This window comes from Phyllobates terribilis, unplaced genomic scaffold, assembly GCF_046119375.1.
Source record: "Phyllobates terribilis strain yellow unplaced genomic scaffold, ASM4611937v1 Scaffold_11__3_contigs__length_659146591, whole genome shotgun sequence".
In the NCBI taxonomy this organism is placed as follows: Eukaryota; Metazoa; Chordata; class Amphibia; order Anura; family Dendrobatidae; genus Phyllobates; species Phyllobates terribilis.
Window position 1 is genome coordinate 258576732 of NW_027362771.1, and position 16578 is coordinate 258593309.

The following is a 16578-nucleotide window of genomic DNA, read 5'->3' on the forward strand; positions in this document are numbered from 1 at the left end:
TCACAGGCGAATTATAATTACACTGTGGGCCAGATTTGGCATCTATGAGCTAGGGGTATAGTGAATATTTAGAACTCAGTGATGCCTCACAGAATTTTATAACAGTGGGGACACAGAAATATAATATTTTATGGGTAAAATTAAATTTTTTTTATTAGCTGCAAAGTTTTCAGTTACACAAGGGTTAATAGAGAAACTGAACCCCATAATTTGTTGCACAGTTTTTTTGCATGCGGTGATGCCCTATATGTCCTCAGAAACTAGTGTTAGGCCACATGTCAGTGCTGAGAAGAAAGAAGCTCTTTTTGGCTTTTGCAGCACAGATTTTGCTGGAATAGTTTTGCGGGTGATATTTGTGTGGGGGGGTGACAGAAGACGTTGTCGCAACAGAGGGTTAACGTGAAGAGTGATATGTTTGATAAAAGAGTGTTACATTTTATCCTTGTGGCTGGCTTGTGTCTCAGTTCTCCTGGAGGTTTTTTTCTCAAGGCCATCCCTGGGAATGGGGGTGGTCTGTCCACTAGGCGAACCATTACAAAGCATAAGGGATGTAGTTTTCACAATACAGGTATTATATAGTTAACAGCTTGAGATTAGCCCATACTATGGGAGGGGGTTAGAGCCGTTAATAGGGGAAGCACTTTCTAGTTTTGAGTTAGTGGAGAGTGGAGAGTAGAGTGAGGAGTTTAGGAGAATGAAGTGTGTGAGGGTAGTTCTTAGTAAATGCTAGATAATGACTGTGTCAACGGGTGCAGCAGAGACGAGAGGGTTCTGTCAGTACAAGTCTCTTAACACTATGAGGACACATCCAAAGCTTCATGTGTATTCCTGGGCAGTCTTGGGCCTAGGGCCCATAAGAGAGATTGAGTATCGTGTCTGTGTCTCCCCAGTAAGGAAGATGTCAGCCGGGTCACAGCAAAAGGGAAAGATGGCAACTGTTATGCTGGATAGGAAGCTCCTGGGACCAACAAAAGATGTTGAGAAGTGGGCAGGTCAGGCAGAACGGAGTCAAGGACTGATAGTACACTGGACAAAGGGAACATCTTCAGGAGGGGATTCTGTCTCACTCTGTGTGCCACAACTGCATGTATTCGAATTACACAGTAAATCCAAACCTGTTGAACCGTACCTATGGTCTCCTGTCATATCTGTAGCTGCAGCCAGTCCCATGGACAGGGAGGTAACAAGGACTCCCAGACTACAAGTGAGTAAAGAAAGAACCCCACAGCACATCACACACAAGTCAGACTCATGTTTAGATGAGGGGTTTCAGGGCAAAGGGAACTCCGTTCCGGCCCACAGCAAACCGGCCGTATACCCCCTTCATTTGCAGAGCCCCAAAGGTGCCAAAACAGCAGACAAAACTCCAAAAGTGAACCCATTGTAGAAATTGCACCTCCCAATGAATTTATCTAAGGCTGCAGTGACTATTTTGGCTCCACAGGTATTTTCACTTAATAATATCCACGCCATTCTTTTTTATAGAGAATTGCAAATCTTCCTGTTTAGTGCCCATACACTGTGTCCAGCTTGTGCTTCTGGAGACAAGCACCCCGTAAATTGTTAATTGGGCTCTCCCTATTACAATAATGTCAAATATGTGGTGTTACTGCATTTAGGTACACTGTGGGGCTCAGAAGGAAGGTGTATTTGGATTCGGGATCACATGTAGTCATGTAGACATTCCAGAGTCTTTGTTCTACCAGTAACATGGAAACCCTCTATATATCCAATGACAGATGACAGAGTGGGAACTTATTTTGTGTGGGATAAGTTAAGGGTTTTTTTGTAAAATTTTGGGGTACATAGCATTTACTGCACATAGCTAGGAACACATTTTTATGTTCTACGCTGAGCACTTACAGTAGCTTGAGAAAGTATTCACCCTTGGCTTTTAACCTATTTTGCTACATTACAACCTGTGTTTAAATATTTTGTAATCTGATTTGTGTGTGATTCAACAGCTCTAAATAGTCTAAATTGGTGATGTGAAGTGAGAAAAATATAGGCATAAATTAAATTTATGGGATCACATAGCTAAAAATTGGCATGTGCATATGTATTCACCTCTTTTCTGATGAAGCCCCTAAAAATTTCTGGTGCAAGTAATTACCTTCATACGTCACAAGCTTAATGAAAGGAAGTCCACCTGTGTGCAATTTAAGCATCACATAGTTTGTCAGTATACACAGTACAGACCAAAAGTTTGGACACACCTTCTCATTTAAAGATTTTTCTGGATTTTCTTGACTATGAAAATTGTACATTCACACTGAAGGCTTCAAAACTATGAATTAACACATATGGAATTATATACTTATATTCTAGGTTCTTCAAAGTAGCCACCTTTTGCTTTGAGGACTGCTTTGCACACTCTTGGCATTCTCTTGAGGAGCTTCAAGAGGTAGTCACCGGAAATGGTTTTCACTTCACAGGTGTGCCCTGTCAGGTTTAATAAGTGGGATTTCTTGCCGTATAAATGGGGTTGGGACCATCAGTTGTGTTGTGCAGAAGTCTGGTGGATACACAGCTGATAGTCCTACTGAATAGACTGTTAGAATTTGTATTATGGCAAGAAAAAAGCAGCTAAGTAAAGAAAAACGAGTGGCCATCATTACTTTAAGAAATGAAGGTCAGTCAGTCCGAAAAATTGGGAAAACTTTGAAAGTGTCCCCAAGTGCAGTTGCAAAAACCATCAAGCGCTACAAAGAATCTGGCTCATATGAGGATCGCCCCACGAAAGGAAGACCAAGAGTCACCTCTGCTTCTGAGGATAAGTTTATCCGAGTCATCAGCCTCAGAAATCGCAGGTTAACAGCAGCTCAGATTAGAGACCAGGTCAATGCCACACAGAGTTCTAGCAGCAGACACATCTCTTCAACAATTGTTAAGAGGACACTTTGTGTAGCAGGCCTTCATGGTAAAATAGCTGATAGGAAACCACTGCTAAGGACAGGCAACAAGCAGAAGAGACTTGTTTGGGCTAAAGAACACAAGGAATGGACATTAGACCAGTGGAAATCTGTGCTTTGGTCTGATGAGTCCAAATTTGAGATCTTTGGTTCCAACCACCGTGTCTTTGTGCGATGCAGAAAAGGTGAACAGATGGACTCTACATGCCTGGTTCCCACCGTGAAGCATGGAGGAGGAGATGTGATGGTGTGGGGGTGCTTTGCTGGTGACACTGTTGGGCATTTATTCAAAATTGAAGGCATACTGAACCAGCATGGCTACCACAGCATCTTGCAGCGGCATGCTATTCCATCCGGTTTGCGTTTAGTTGGACTATCATTTATTTTTCAACAGGACAATGACCCCAAACACACCTCCAGGCTGTGTAAGGGCTATTTGACCAAGTAAGGAGAGTGAGGGGGTGCTACGCCAGATGACCTGGCCTCCACAGTCACCAAACCTGAACCCAATCGAGATGGTTTGGGGTGAGCTGGACCGCAGAGTGAAGGCAAAAGGGCTAACAAGTGCTAAGCATCTCTGGGAACTCCTTCAAGATTGTTGGAAGACCATTTCCGGTGACTACCTCTTGAAGCTCATCAAGAGAATGCCAAGAGTGTGCAAAGCAGTCATCAAAGCAAAAGGTGGCTACTTTGAAGAACCTAGAATATAAGACATATTTTCAGTTGTTTCACACTTTTTTGTTAAGTATATAATTCCCCATGTGGTAATTCATAGTTTTGATGCCTTCAGTGTGAATGTACAATTTTCATAGTCAAGAAAATACAGAAAAATCTTTAAATGAGAAGGTGTGTCCCAACTTTTGGTCTGTACTGTACACAACTTTTCTGAAAGGCCACAGAGGCTGCAACACCATAAAGCAAGAGGCACCACTAACCAAACAACACTATCAAGACCAAGGAGATCTCCAAACAAGTCAGGGACAAAGTTATTGAGAAGTACAAGTCAGGCTTGGGTTATAAAAAAAACATCCCAATCTCTGATTATCCCCCGGAGCACCATCAAATCCATTATCATTAAATGGAAATAAAATCGTACCACAACAAACCAGCCAAGAGAGGGTCGCCCACAAAAACTCTCAGCCCAGGTAAGGAGGGCATTAATCAGAGAGGCAGCACAGAGACCAAAGGTATCCCTGAAGGAGCTGCAGAGTTTCCAAGTAGAGACTGGAGTATCTGTCCATACGACCACAATGTAGCGTCGGCGTCCCTGCCTCCTGCAAGACAGAGACGCCGTTCCCCTCAACTCCCTGCTCCGTCCTCGGCGTCCTCTTCCCGCGCTGCTGGCAGCGCTCGCTGCTTCCCGGGCACTGTGCTTAGGGCGCGCGCGCGCACTCCCTCTCTCTTAAAGGGGCCGCGCGTGCCGTCCTAAGGAGTCCCCGGCCAATTGCCGGTGGAGCTCCCATATATAAGGCACTTCCCCCAAAATGGAGGTGCCCGAGCAAAGTTGTTGCAAAGCCTTTCACCTCAGCTTCAGCCCTCAGGTCCCGTTGCCAGTCTGTTTTCCAGCTCTGTCTACCTGCTTGCATTCCCTGCGGTCCGACAGTCTGTCTACCAGCATCCGCCAGTCTGTCTATGGACCAGTCCGCCTGCGGATCAGGAAGCACCTGCCTGATACCTGCCTGATACCTGCCTGAGACCACCTGCCAGCCAGCTGAGAGACTCTTACCCGCTCACCTGGGAGCGCTCACCTGCTACCCACCAGCTAGCCTACCTGGAGGCTCTGCCGTCACTTGCCGTGACCACCTGCCAGCCAGCCGAGAGACTCTTACCCGCTCACCTGGGAGCGCTCACCTGCTACCCGCCTGCTAGCCTACCTGGAGGCTTTGCCGTCACTTGCCGTGACCACCTGCCTGTCTAGAGACTCTTACCCTGCTGTCACTTGCCGTGACCACCCGCCTGTCAAGAGACTTTCCCCGTCACTTGCCGTGACCTCCTGCCCTTCTACCCAGAGAATGTTCCTGTCACTTGCCGTGTCTACCTGCCCGCCTTCCCTGGGAGCCACCCGCTTCCTTACAAGGACTGCCCCTTTGTATAGTAGCTCAGAGGTTCCACCTCCCAGACCCGTTACACACAATAAGGCTGTGTGCCCACGATGCATTCTTTAAGCGTTTCCGCAGCAGCAAAAACGCTGCAGAAACGCTTAAAAAATGCATGGTAGAAGGCCTGCCATGTCCCCCAATGATAATCCGCATGTGCTGTGCACATGCTGCGGAAATTTCCGCTGCGGATTATCATTGCGGAAAAAAACGTGGCACTACCAATTATTTTGTGGAAGTGCTGCGTTTTCGCCGCCATTGACTTGCATTAGAATGCGCCAATTCCGCAAGACTGCATCTGTACTTGCGTAATTGGCGCGTTCTAATGTGCGGATGGTACCCGGGTGTAGAGGAGAGTCTCATTCACACCCAGGTACCATTAAAAAAGTTGCAAAAAAAGAATAAAATAAAAAATAAATGTATACTTACCTTCTGGCGGCCCGCGCTGCGCTCCTCCTTGCTTCCCGGCACTTCGCGATGGAATGAAGGACCTGTGCTGACGTCAGAGTCATGTGACGGGTCATGCGACGCTGACGTCGGCAGGTCCTTCAGTGTACCGCTGCCGGCAGCCGGGACAGAGCGAAGCAAGACAGCGCGGGCCATCGGAGGGTAAGTATAGATTTATTTTTTTATTTTTTACCATTCTTTCGGTCACAATATATAAATCCATGCTGTTTGCATGGATTTATATAGTGTGACCAAGTTGTCAAGCACTTTCCAAGTGATGCTAAAATCGCTTGGAAAGCGCTTGTCAACCCGCATGCGGAAATGCAAGTGAAGAACGCTTCACTTCCGCATGTCCCTGGCAGGAAAACGCATGTACAATCCGCATGCGTTTTTTTCTGCCAGGGAGATGCAGAAACGCTCAGGAAAAAATCCTCAGCATTTCTGCATCGTGGGCACATAGCGTAAGTCGTACACTCCATAGAGGTGGCCTTTATGGAAGAATGGGCAGAAAAAAAGCCTTTACTTACACACAAAAATTGTAAGACTCATTTTGCGTTTGCCAAAAGGCATATATGACTCCCCAAATGTATGGAGGAAGGTGCTGTGGTCAGATGATACCAAAATTGAACTTTTTGACCACCAAGGTAAATGCTATGTCTGGTGCCAAACCAATAAAGCTCATCACCCCAAGAACACCATCCCCAGAGAGAAACAAGGTGGTGGCAGCATCATGCTGTGGGGATGTTTTTCAGCAGGAGGGACAGGGAAAATGGGTCGAGGGGAAGATGGATATTGCGAAATACAGGGATATTTTTGAGCAAAACTGGTGTCAGCCTGTCAGTGATTTGAGACTAGGACAGAGGTTCATCTTCCAACAAGACAATGACCCAAAACATACTGAAAAAGTAACACTCAAATAGTTTAAGAAGAAAAGTGTAAGTGTTTTGGCATGGCCTAGCCAAAGCCCAGACCTTAATCCAATTGAGAATCTGTGGTCAGACTTGAAGATTGCTGTTCACCAGAGGAAACCATCTAACCTGAAGCAGTTTTGCCTTGAGGAATGGGCAAAAATCCCAGTGGCAAGATGTGGAAAGCTCATAGAGACTTATCCAAAGCAACTTGCAACTGTAATTGCTGCAAAGGGAGTCTCTACAAAATACTGATTTTAGGGGGGTGAATAGTTATGCACATTGAAGTTTTCAGAAATCTTGTCCTATTTGTTGTTTCTTTCACAATAAAAACAAAACAAAATATTCACAGTTGTAGGCATGTTCTTTAAACAAACTAATGAAAACCCTCGAAAAAAATAGTGAAATTCCAGGTTGTAAGGTAGCAAAACACGAAAAATGTCTAAGGGGGTGAATACTTTCACAAGCCACTGTACTTTGTGGTTTCTGCGTCAATCCCACAAAAAAAGCGATTCAGATGAAACCCCAAGTGAACCACTCACTATAATGAGGCAGAGAAAGAGCATTTGCACTCCGTTTGGCATCTGTTACAATGAAAGCCATCTTTTTAGGCATGCACACAACTGTGGTCGTCCACACTTGTGCACTAAAAAGATGCCTAAAATGATGAAACACCACTGACTTCATCTGCTTTGTTATAGTGAGGGGTTCCATCAGGGGTTTTGTCTGAATCATGGTTTTTGGAAATTTTCATGGAAACCTTGACGTATTTGCTCAGTGGAGAGCACAGGATAAATGTTCTTTATTCAGTGCGATTAAATCGATACCAGATTTATATTATTTTTTTTATCTTTTGCAACTATCACACACTAAAAATACTTTTTTATATATCGCATACTTTTTTGTTTATTTTTCAATTTAAAGGAATAGTCAGGTTGCCAGGCGATGTAGGATTGTCTCTATATCTTTCTTCATCTGGGAATGTATATCCATCAATGACTATTCCATCAGCCACGCTTGACATTTCTCTTTTATATCTGTTTTATATTGTTTTTAATTCATGTTTTGTGGTGTCTCTATGGTAACAGAGGTTGGACCAATGAAAGGAACTAAAGGGAGAGTAGTCCATGACTTATTTACTATAAATACTTCCTGTTTTGTGTTCTTTATGTAGTTTTTTTCTTGGCATGATAAAGGCCCTGCATGCCCGAAAATTGCTATTTACTTGTGAGTACACTGGTGTCAATAAAACATTATTTTTTGGGGGGAAGAATACCCGGTGCTGTGATTGGCTCGTTAAGTCACATCCTTCATGAACACATAATCAAAAACATCCAATCCTGATTTAAAAACAATCAATCAAAAGAGGTAAATGTTAAAAGTATGAGATAATATAGTCCAAATATGAGAGAATGCCTTATATAAAATACCATATTTTTCAGATTATAAAACGCACTCCCCCCCCCCCCCAACAATTTGGGAGGAAAGTACTTATACTACTTATAATCCGAAGGTAGCTTACCGGGGGAACGGCTGTGATGGTCACAAGAGGCACAGTCGCTGCCTCAGGAGGCCGGCAACAGCAGGAGTGGGGCAATGCTGTGGGCCCTGGGCTCTCATAAGATGTTGACGACGGTGAGCGGAGTCTCCTTTCCCATAGATTTCCCTGCGGTGGGCTTCGGGAAAATGGCCGCTTGAGATGGCGCATGCGCAGATTGAGATCTCTGGAGATGAGAGGGAGGGGGAGTAATCTAGTTTGTAACAAGTAAATCCACCAAGACTCATGATTGAGAAGTTTCATTCTATGAGCTGCCTATTATTTTGTATGAGGTTACATTGCCATCGTGTTTTTCTGAAAAGTGCCTGGAGGCTGCACAACATTTAGACAACAGTTAGTTTCCAGCATCAGAAAGATGCCGTCTAGCGCATACGTTTAGCAGACCTGATGTACAGCCGGCATACTGCACATTAACAGTTACACAGGTAATTAAAGCACTACTCCAGTACTGGAGTGGTGCTTTAAATCTATGTCCCCTGCCCCCTGTCTTATGCTCACTTTTCGGTGTCTTCATCTGTTATCACCGCAGCTCCTGTTGGTCTGCAGCAGTTTGTCACCTGCTGGCAGCTCCAGTGTTTCATGGTGAGCCTGAGGTCACTCTTCAATACATCTCTATAAGAGCCTTGTTCTGGCTCTCATAAGCTTGCATTGTGAGCCTGTGACGTAGCTTCTGAGTTCCGACATCATTTTCAGGCATATACGCCTACTGAGGCGGACACTCAGATGTAGTAGACTGCGTCTGAGTGTCCGCCTTCAGTCCCCCGAAGGGACCAATGAACGTGGCGAAGAGCGTTGCAGAAAAACTAACGTTTTTTCTTAATTTGTAAATAAGGTGTAAAGATCTCTGGGCGGGACAGAGATCTTCTCGAGAGTCTGCCTCCAGAGATTATAGAAATTGTAAGTGACACTTGTATGTAAATTGATCCACTCGCTACATGTGTGACGTCAGTCTTCATTCATGAAAGCTCAGGCAAACTGTACTGTGAGAACGTTTTATGCCGGTGTGAAAAAAATTCTGCACAGTAAGAAAAGTGGTGATCTTGGATTTGAAAAGTATGGTGAAAAGCTTGTTATATTCAATAGCGGAAGAGCAGGTTTTGGGAGGAGAGTACAAGATAGGTGTGTGGAGGAGTTGTAGGACAAAGCTTTCTTTGATGTTGTTGATCTTTTATTTGAAATATGTGGCATAGTCCTCAACTGAGATGAAAGAACGTGGGAGAGGGCAGCAGGGGAGAGGGAGTTAAAAATATTGAAACATTTTGTGGCTATGGAACAGAGAAGATATGAGTGTAGTGAATCAGTCCTGGTTAGCAGACGCGAGTGCAGACAGCTATGTTCGCATGTTGCATTTTTGCAGCGGTTTTTTGATGCAAATTTTAAGCTGCATTTTACAGTACCAGTGTGGCACCCCAGGGGTCTGGTTGCCACAGTAATAGAAATATTATGTCAGAGCAAGTGGGAGGTTTCTCTGGTCAGGAGCCCTAAGCATGCAACACTGCCCGCACAGACCTGGAAGGGGAGGAATCTGCCCTTATAAACTGGGTCGGGGGCGGGATTAAGTAGTGAAGTCCCAGACAGAGACGCAGTCTGGTCTGGAGGACAGCAGACACAGGGAAAGCAAGAACTAGGAGCTCTGTAGGAGCAGGAGCGAGTGCCAGAGGCTGGAAGCTAGAAAGCTCGCCTTGGCTGAAGACACTAAACCCGGACACGGAGTCCGAGGCTGTGGGGACATCCAGGTCCAGCAGCAGAATCCAACCGGCAGGGGATTCCATGTCCTCTGGCCATAGAAGCCCGGAGGCACGGTCACAAGCAAGGGACCAGCACCGCCATCGTGAAGCGGAGGCTAACGGAAGGCCCCAAGTCACCGGCCATACGGGTGAGCACCACACGGTATACTCAGGGACGTGGGCTACTTCTACCCGCATAGAGCAAGGTAGCCAGGAAAGAGTGCAGATAGTCGGGGAGGCCTACAACTCCACCTGGCCAAGGGAGATCCTACTTGCTTACAGACTGTCCAGGCCCCTACTGCTAACCAGTACTCCCAGGAGGGTCTGCGTTATTCCATCAGTAAAGACCCTGAACTGCACCACACGTCTCTGTGTTTCATCGCTGCACCAGCACCATCAGTACTGGGACGCTCACACCATCACTCCCATCATCCACACTAGCTGCCCTGAGGCAATACTTCTCCCGTGGGGAGTTATCCCATACTTGGCTGTGCATACAACATCAGCCTCAGCGGTCTGCAGCGCAGCGGCGGTCCCCACTGACAGCAATCCACGGGTGGCGTAGTCGGACATTTGTTATCACAATCAGACTGCCACTGGTTTGACCGCCCTGGGCACGGACCGGGTCACAGCCACGGAGGACTACAACCCCCAGCGATCCGGCTCCGGGTATCCCCTGCACAGCACAGGCCCAGGGGGCGCGTCACCAGCAAAGTCTATGAGATTTCAGAAAGCTCATGCACCACACAATGGTTCTTTTCCCTGACTGATTAGTCAAAACTGCTGCGTTTTTGCAAAATGCAGCATATCAAGTTTTTTCAGCATTTTTCACCCATAGAAAGCAAGGGTAAGTGCAAAAACGCAGCAAAATACAACAAAAAACGAAGGTATCAGGTATCGCTGCATTTTTGGTGCAAAAACCTGAGGAAGTTGAATCATGTTTTTATGTGCTAAACTTAATCAGCATGCACAAGGGACAAATGTACCTGACAAAAACACAGCATAAAAAACGCAGCAAAACCTCAGCCCCGGATGCGGCAATACCGAATATGTGTACTTTTTTTTTTTCCATAAAAATATTTATTTATGGTAACAATATATTCTTGTTTTTTTATTATTATTTTGTGATTTTTTTTTTTATATATTTTTCCAATTTTTTTTCACTTTTTCTTACTTATTTACTTTGTCCCACTATGGGACTTTCACTTTATTCTTATAAAGCATAGGAATGCAGCAGCTATGCCTTACAAACTCAGTGCTGCACTGACACACAAAGCTGCTAGATCATGCACTGCGCATGATCTAGAAACTTTGCTAGCTCTGGTGACCCGGATGTCGTCATGATAACATTGGGTCACCATGGCAACAGTCGAAGCCCCGCGATGACGTCGCGGGGTCTCCGATCCAAGGGCAGAGAGGCTTTCTTCCCTCTGGCTGCACTCTGAATGCTGAAATTGCAGGGTTCGCAGCATTTAGCGGGTTAAAGTGGCGGGAGCAGTGCAGGCTGTCAGAATCAGCTGACACCTGGCGGAGATCGCCCACGCACAGCACCCTGTGCGCAGGCGATCGCCATGACATATACATATATACTGCATTGGTCGGGAAGTCATTTCCGACAATGACGTTTATACACTGCAAATGTCAGGAAGGGGTGAAATGTCTGTTTGCAAATGGAGACTCTTATGTCAGCCAAAGAATACGATGTTGTAGGCATTATTGAGGGAAAACATAGAGGGTTACACTACATTTAGAGAGGACAGGAAAGACAGAAAAGGTGGAGGGGTGTGTATTTTTTTTTAATCCAAGTTAAGACCTGTACTCAATGACGACATTGGCGGGAGCTGCAACAATGTAGAGTCAGTATGGGTAAATGTACATGGGGATGGCAATAATGGAAAGCTGCTAATTGGAGTTTACTACAAGCTTCCTAATATAGCAGAACAGGTAGAGGAGGAAATGCTGCAACAAATTTAAAGGCCACAAATAATAATAGGGTCCTTATTATGGGAGATTGTAACTATACAGGTATTCAATGGGACATAGAATCTTCCAGTTGTGCTAAAAGTTGCAAGTTCTTATCTGCAATTCAAGACAATTATCTCTTTCAGCAGGTAGATGAACCAACCAGGGGAGATAATCTGCTGGATCTGTTTCTGTCAAACAGACCAGATACAATTTCAGATCTACAGGTCCGGGAGCATTTGGGAAGCAGCGACCATAATATGGTAAGTATCAATGTAATTTTCAATCAAACATCCAAAAGGGGAAATGCAAAAACCTGTAGCTTTAGGAAAGCCGATTTCAACAAATTAAGGGAAGAGCTTAATAGTGTACAGTCATGGCCAAAAGTTTTGAGAATGACTCCAAAATTATTTTTTCACATGATCTGCTGGCCTCTGGTTTTTATTAGTGTTTGTCTGATGTTTATATCACATACAGAAATATAATTGCAATCATATTATGAGTACCAATAGGTTATATTGACAGTTAGAATGAGTTAATGCAGCAAGTCAATATTTGCAGTGTTGCCCCTTCTTCTTCAAGACCTCTGTAATTCTCCCTGGCATGCTCTCAATCAACTTTTGGACCAAATCCTGACTGATAGCAGTCCATTCTTGCATAATCAATGCTTGCATTTTGCCAGAATTTGTTGGTTTTTGTTTGTCCACCCGTCTCTTGATGATTGACCACAAGTTCTCAATGGGATTAAGATCTGGGGAGTTTCCAGGCCATGGACCCAAAATCTCTATGTTTTGTTCCATGAGCCATTTAGTTATCACCTTTGCTTTATGGCAAGGTGCTCCATCATGCTGGAAAAGGCATTGTTGGGCGCCAAACTGCTCTTGGACGGTTGGAAGAAGTTGCTCTTGGAGGACATTCTGGTACCATTCTTTATTAATGGCTGTGTTTTTAGGCAAGACTGTGAGTGAGCCGATTCCCTTGGCTGAGAAGCAACCCCACACATGAATGGTTTCAGGATGCTTTACAGTTGGCATGAGACAAGACTGGTGGTAGCGCTCACCTCTTCTTCTCCAAATAAGCTGTTTTCCAGATGTCCCAAACAATCGAAAAGGGGATTCATCAGAGAAAATGACTTTGCCCCAGTCCTCAGCAGTCCACTCCCTGTACCTTTTGCAGAATATCAGTCGGTCCCTGATGTTTTTTCTAGAGAGAAGTGGCTTCTTTGCTGCCCTCCTTGAAACCAGCCCTTGCTCAAAGAGTCTCCGCCTCACAGTGAGTGCAGAAGCACTCACACCAGCCTGCTGCCATTCCTGAGCAAGCTCGGCACTGCTGGTAGTCCAATCCCGCAGCTGAAACAGTTTTAAGATACGGTCCTGGCGCTTGCTGGTCTTTCTTGGGCGCCCTGGAGCCTTTTTGACAACAATGGAAGCTCTCTCCTTGAAGTTCTTGATGATGCGATAGATTGTTGACTGAGGTGCAATCTTTGTATCTGCGATACTCTTCCCTGTTAGGCCATTTTTGTGCAGTGCAATGATGGCTGCACGTGTTTCTTTAGAGATAACCATGGTTAACTGAAGAGAAACAATGATACCAAGAACCAGCCTCCTTTTAAAATGTCCAGTGATGTCATTCTTACTTAATCATGACTGATTGATCGCCAGCCCTGTCCTCATCAACACCCACACCTGTGTTAATGGATCAATCACTAAAACAATGTTAGCTGCTCCTTTTAAGGCAGGACTGCAATGATGTTGAAATGTGTTTTGGGGGTTAAAGTTCATTTTCTGGGCAAATATTGACTTTGTAAGTACAGTAATTTCTGTTAAGCTGATCACTCTTTGACATTCAGGAGTATATGCAAATTGCCATTACAAAAAATGAAGCAGTAAACTTTGGAAAAATTACTATTTGTCTCATTCTCAATACTTTTGGCCATGACTGTAGGCTGGGACCATGTCATGGTAACTGGGGATAGTGAACATAAATGGGGCATCTTTAAGAATATACTAATAGACTCCTGTAGAAAACGTATACCCTCTGGTAATAAATGTTCATGAATAAAAAGAAATCATTATAGATAAATAAGACAGTACAAAATTTAATAAGACAAAAACAAACGGCATTCAAAATCTTGAAGGCCGAGAATATAGAAATAACATTTCAGGAGTATACCGATCTCAATAAGAATTGTAAAAAAGAAATCAACCTAGCAAAGTTATCTACAGAGAAACAAATCGCCAGCGACATTAAAATAAATCTCAACATTTTTTATAAATACATCAATGCCAAAAAGAAATAAACAGATAGTATCGGCCCCTTAAAAGGCGATAATAACAAGATAATTATAGAGGACAAAGAAAAGGCTGAGATATTAAACAGGCATTTTTCATCCGTGTTCACCAATGAACTGACTATTTCAGAGATGATTCAAAGAGACAAAATCAAAGGTCACCATGTGATGATATAACTAGTTTAACACAAGGAGAAGTATGTCTGCGTCTGAGCAAATTAAATATTGACAAATCCCCCAGATAGTATTTATCCACGGATACTGAGGGAATTGAGCTCAATAATTGACAGACCACTGTATCTCATATTCTTAGACTCTCCTGTAATGGGGGCAGTGCCACAGGACTGGAGGATAGCTCACGTGGTACCAATATTTAAGAAAGGTAAGAAGGTGGATCCAGGCAACTGTAGGTTAAAACACAGTCAACTTAAGCAGAAACAGCTGCATAGAAGTCTTAAAACTGGGTGAGGAACAACCCAACTCTGATACAATGGCTAAGTGGTGGAATACAGTTTAATGTCACAGGTCAAGACTGGGCACAACAAAACACAAGTTAGTTTAGTTATACTGCATCAGCAAGGTCTCTCCCAGACAAAGATTTAAAACTAGACTGGGGTTTCAAGATGTTCTGTTCAAGCTCTTTTGAAGAAGCACCAACAAATAGGTAACATGGACGACTGTAAAAACAGTTGTCAGCCAAGGAAACTTATTGCAGCACATAAATAACTCATCCTACTTACTTCCTGTCAAACTCAGAAGTTGTCCTGCAATTTGATTTGTCTGTAGTTTGATTTGAAAAAGGGCTTGGTTTGAGCCAAAAGCGCAAAATAAAACTATTTGAGTGGAGTGTAAAACCTTTCATCCTTTGCAGCCATGTGGTCATCTTTAAATGCCTATCCTCTAGTCTGTATCCACAAGTGTGCAGAAGAAGGGATTTTTCTACCTGCTGGTGGACTGCAGTGACTGATTTTAACACAGACTTCTATTGGAATTGTAACATTCATAACTCCATAAGGCGAGCAACATCTCACCCCCTACCCTTATTCTACCAAATAATGTCACCCTATAGGTGCTTGTCTCTTTTCACTCTTTTTTATCAGCTCCGAACTGAAAGCAACCATTGGGACCCAGCTACACCCATCTATGTTTCAGAGAAGTTTGGCCAGACGTGGTCTTCATGGAAGAACTATGGTGAAAAAGCCATAATTTTGACATGGAAACAAGGCCAGTCAACTCAACTATGCCGGCAAACATAGGAACTAGGGTGCATAAAAATGGTAGCATGTTCTCTGGCCTGATGAGTCAATATTTGAACTATTTGGCTGTAACAGAAGACAGTTTGATCACCAAAGGGGTGAAGAGAGGTTCAATAATGAGTGCCTGCAGACAACAGTGAACCATGATGGAGGATCCTTGCAAGTTTTTGGTGCTGCATATCAACAAATAGAATTGGAGGTTTGGTCAGGATTAATGGTGTCCTGAAGTAACAGTGACTCGCCTGCGCAGAAGAACAAACAATGATGCCAATGTTCATAGCAAAGAGGAATAGGTAAGTATAATCGAGTTATTGCAGGGCGCAGGCGCCATCATACAAATCATGAGGCCCCATAACAAAAGCTTTAATTGCCCCCCCCCAAAAAATTAAATAATTGTCAGGGCCACAAAAGAGCATATCTCACAACTTTCCAGCCTTTCCATACTAATTTTCCTCCTGTTGAAGTCGTAGATTCCTCTTTCATGCCCCCATAAAGTATTATGCAAACAGAAGTGCCCACCAAACACAGTATGATACCCCCATTGTGAATTCCTCCACATGCACAGTATAATGACCCTACTGTACCCCACCTCAACTCCCAAGGCAAAGTATGGTCACTCCAACACAGTATGATCCCCCAACTGTGACCCCCACACCTCTCTACATGCACATTAATGGGCCTACATACAGTATAATGGCTCGCATTAGCCATCCAAACAGTATAATGGCCCACACACAGTATGATGGACCCACACAAACCTTCACACTGTATAATTGCTTGCATACAGTATAATGGACCCCCACATATTATAATGTCCCCACATAGCCTTCCATATAGTATAATGCACCCACCATAATCCTCCATATAGTTTAATGCATTCCCCATGATCCTCCATAGAATATAATGCACTCCCCATGGTCCTCCATAGAATATAATTCACTACCCATGGTCCTCTATACAATATAATGCACCCTCCATGGTCCTCTATACAATATAATGCACCCTCCATGGTCCTCCATATAATAAGATGCTCTCCCCTTGGTTCTCCATATGATAAAATGCTCTCCCCATCGTCCTCCATACAAAATAATGCACCCCCATGGTCCTCTATACAATATAATTCACACCCCATGGTCCTCCATATAATATAATGAACCCCCCATGGTCCTGCATACAAAATAATGCACACCCCATGGTCCTCCATACAATATAATGAACGCCCATGATCCTCTACACTATATAATGCACTCCCCATGGTCCTCCACACAATATAATGCACTTCCCATGGTCCTCCACACAATATAATGCACTCCCCATGGTCCTCCATACAGTATGATGCACCCCCTATGGTCCTCCACACAATATAATGCACTCCCCAATGGTCCTCCATACAGTATAATGTATTCCTTGGTTCTCCATATG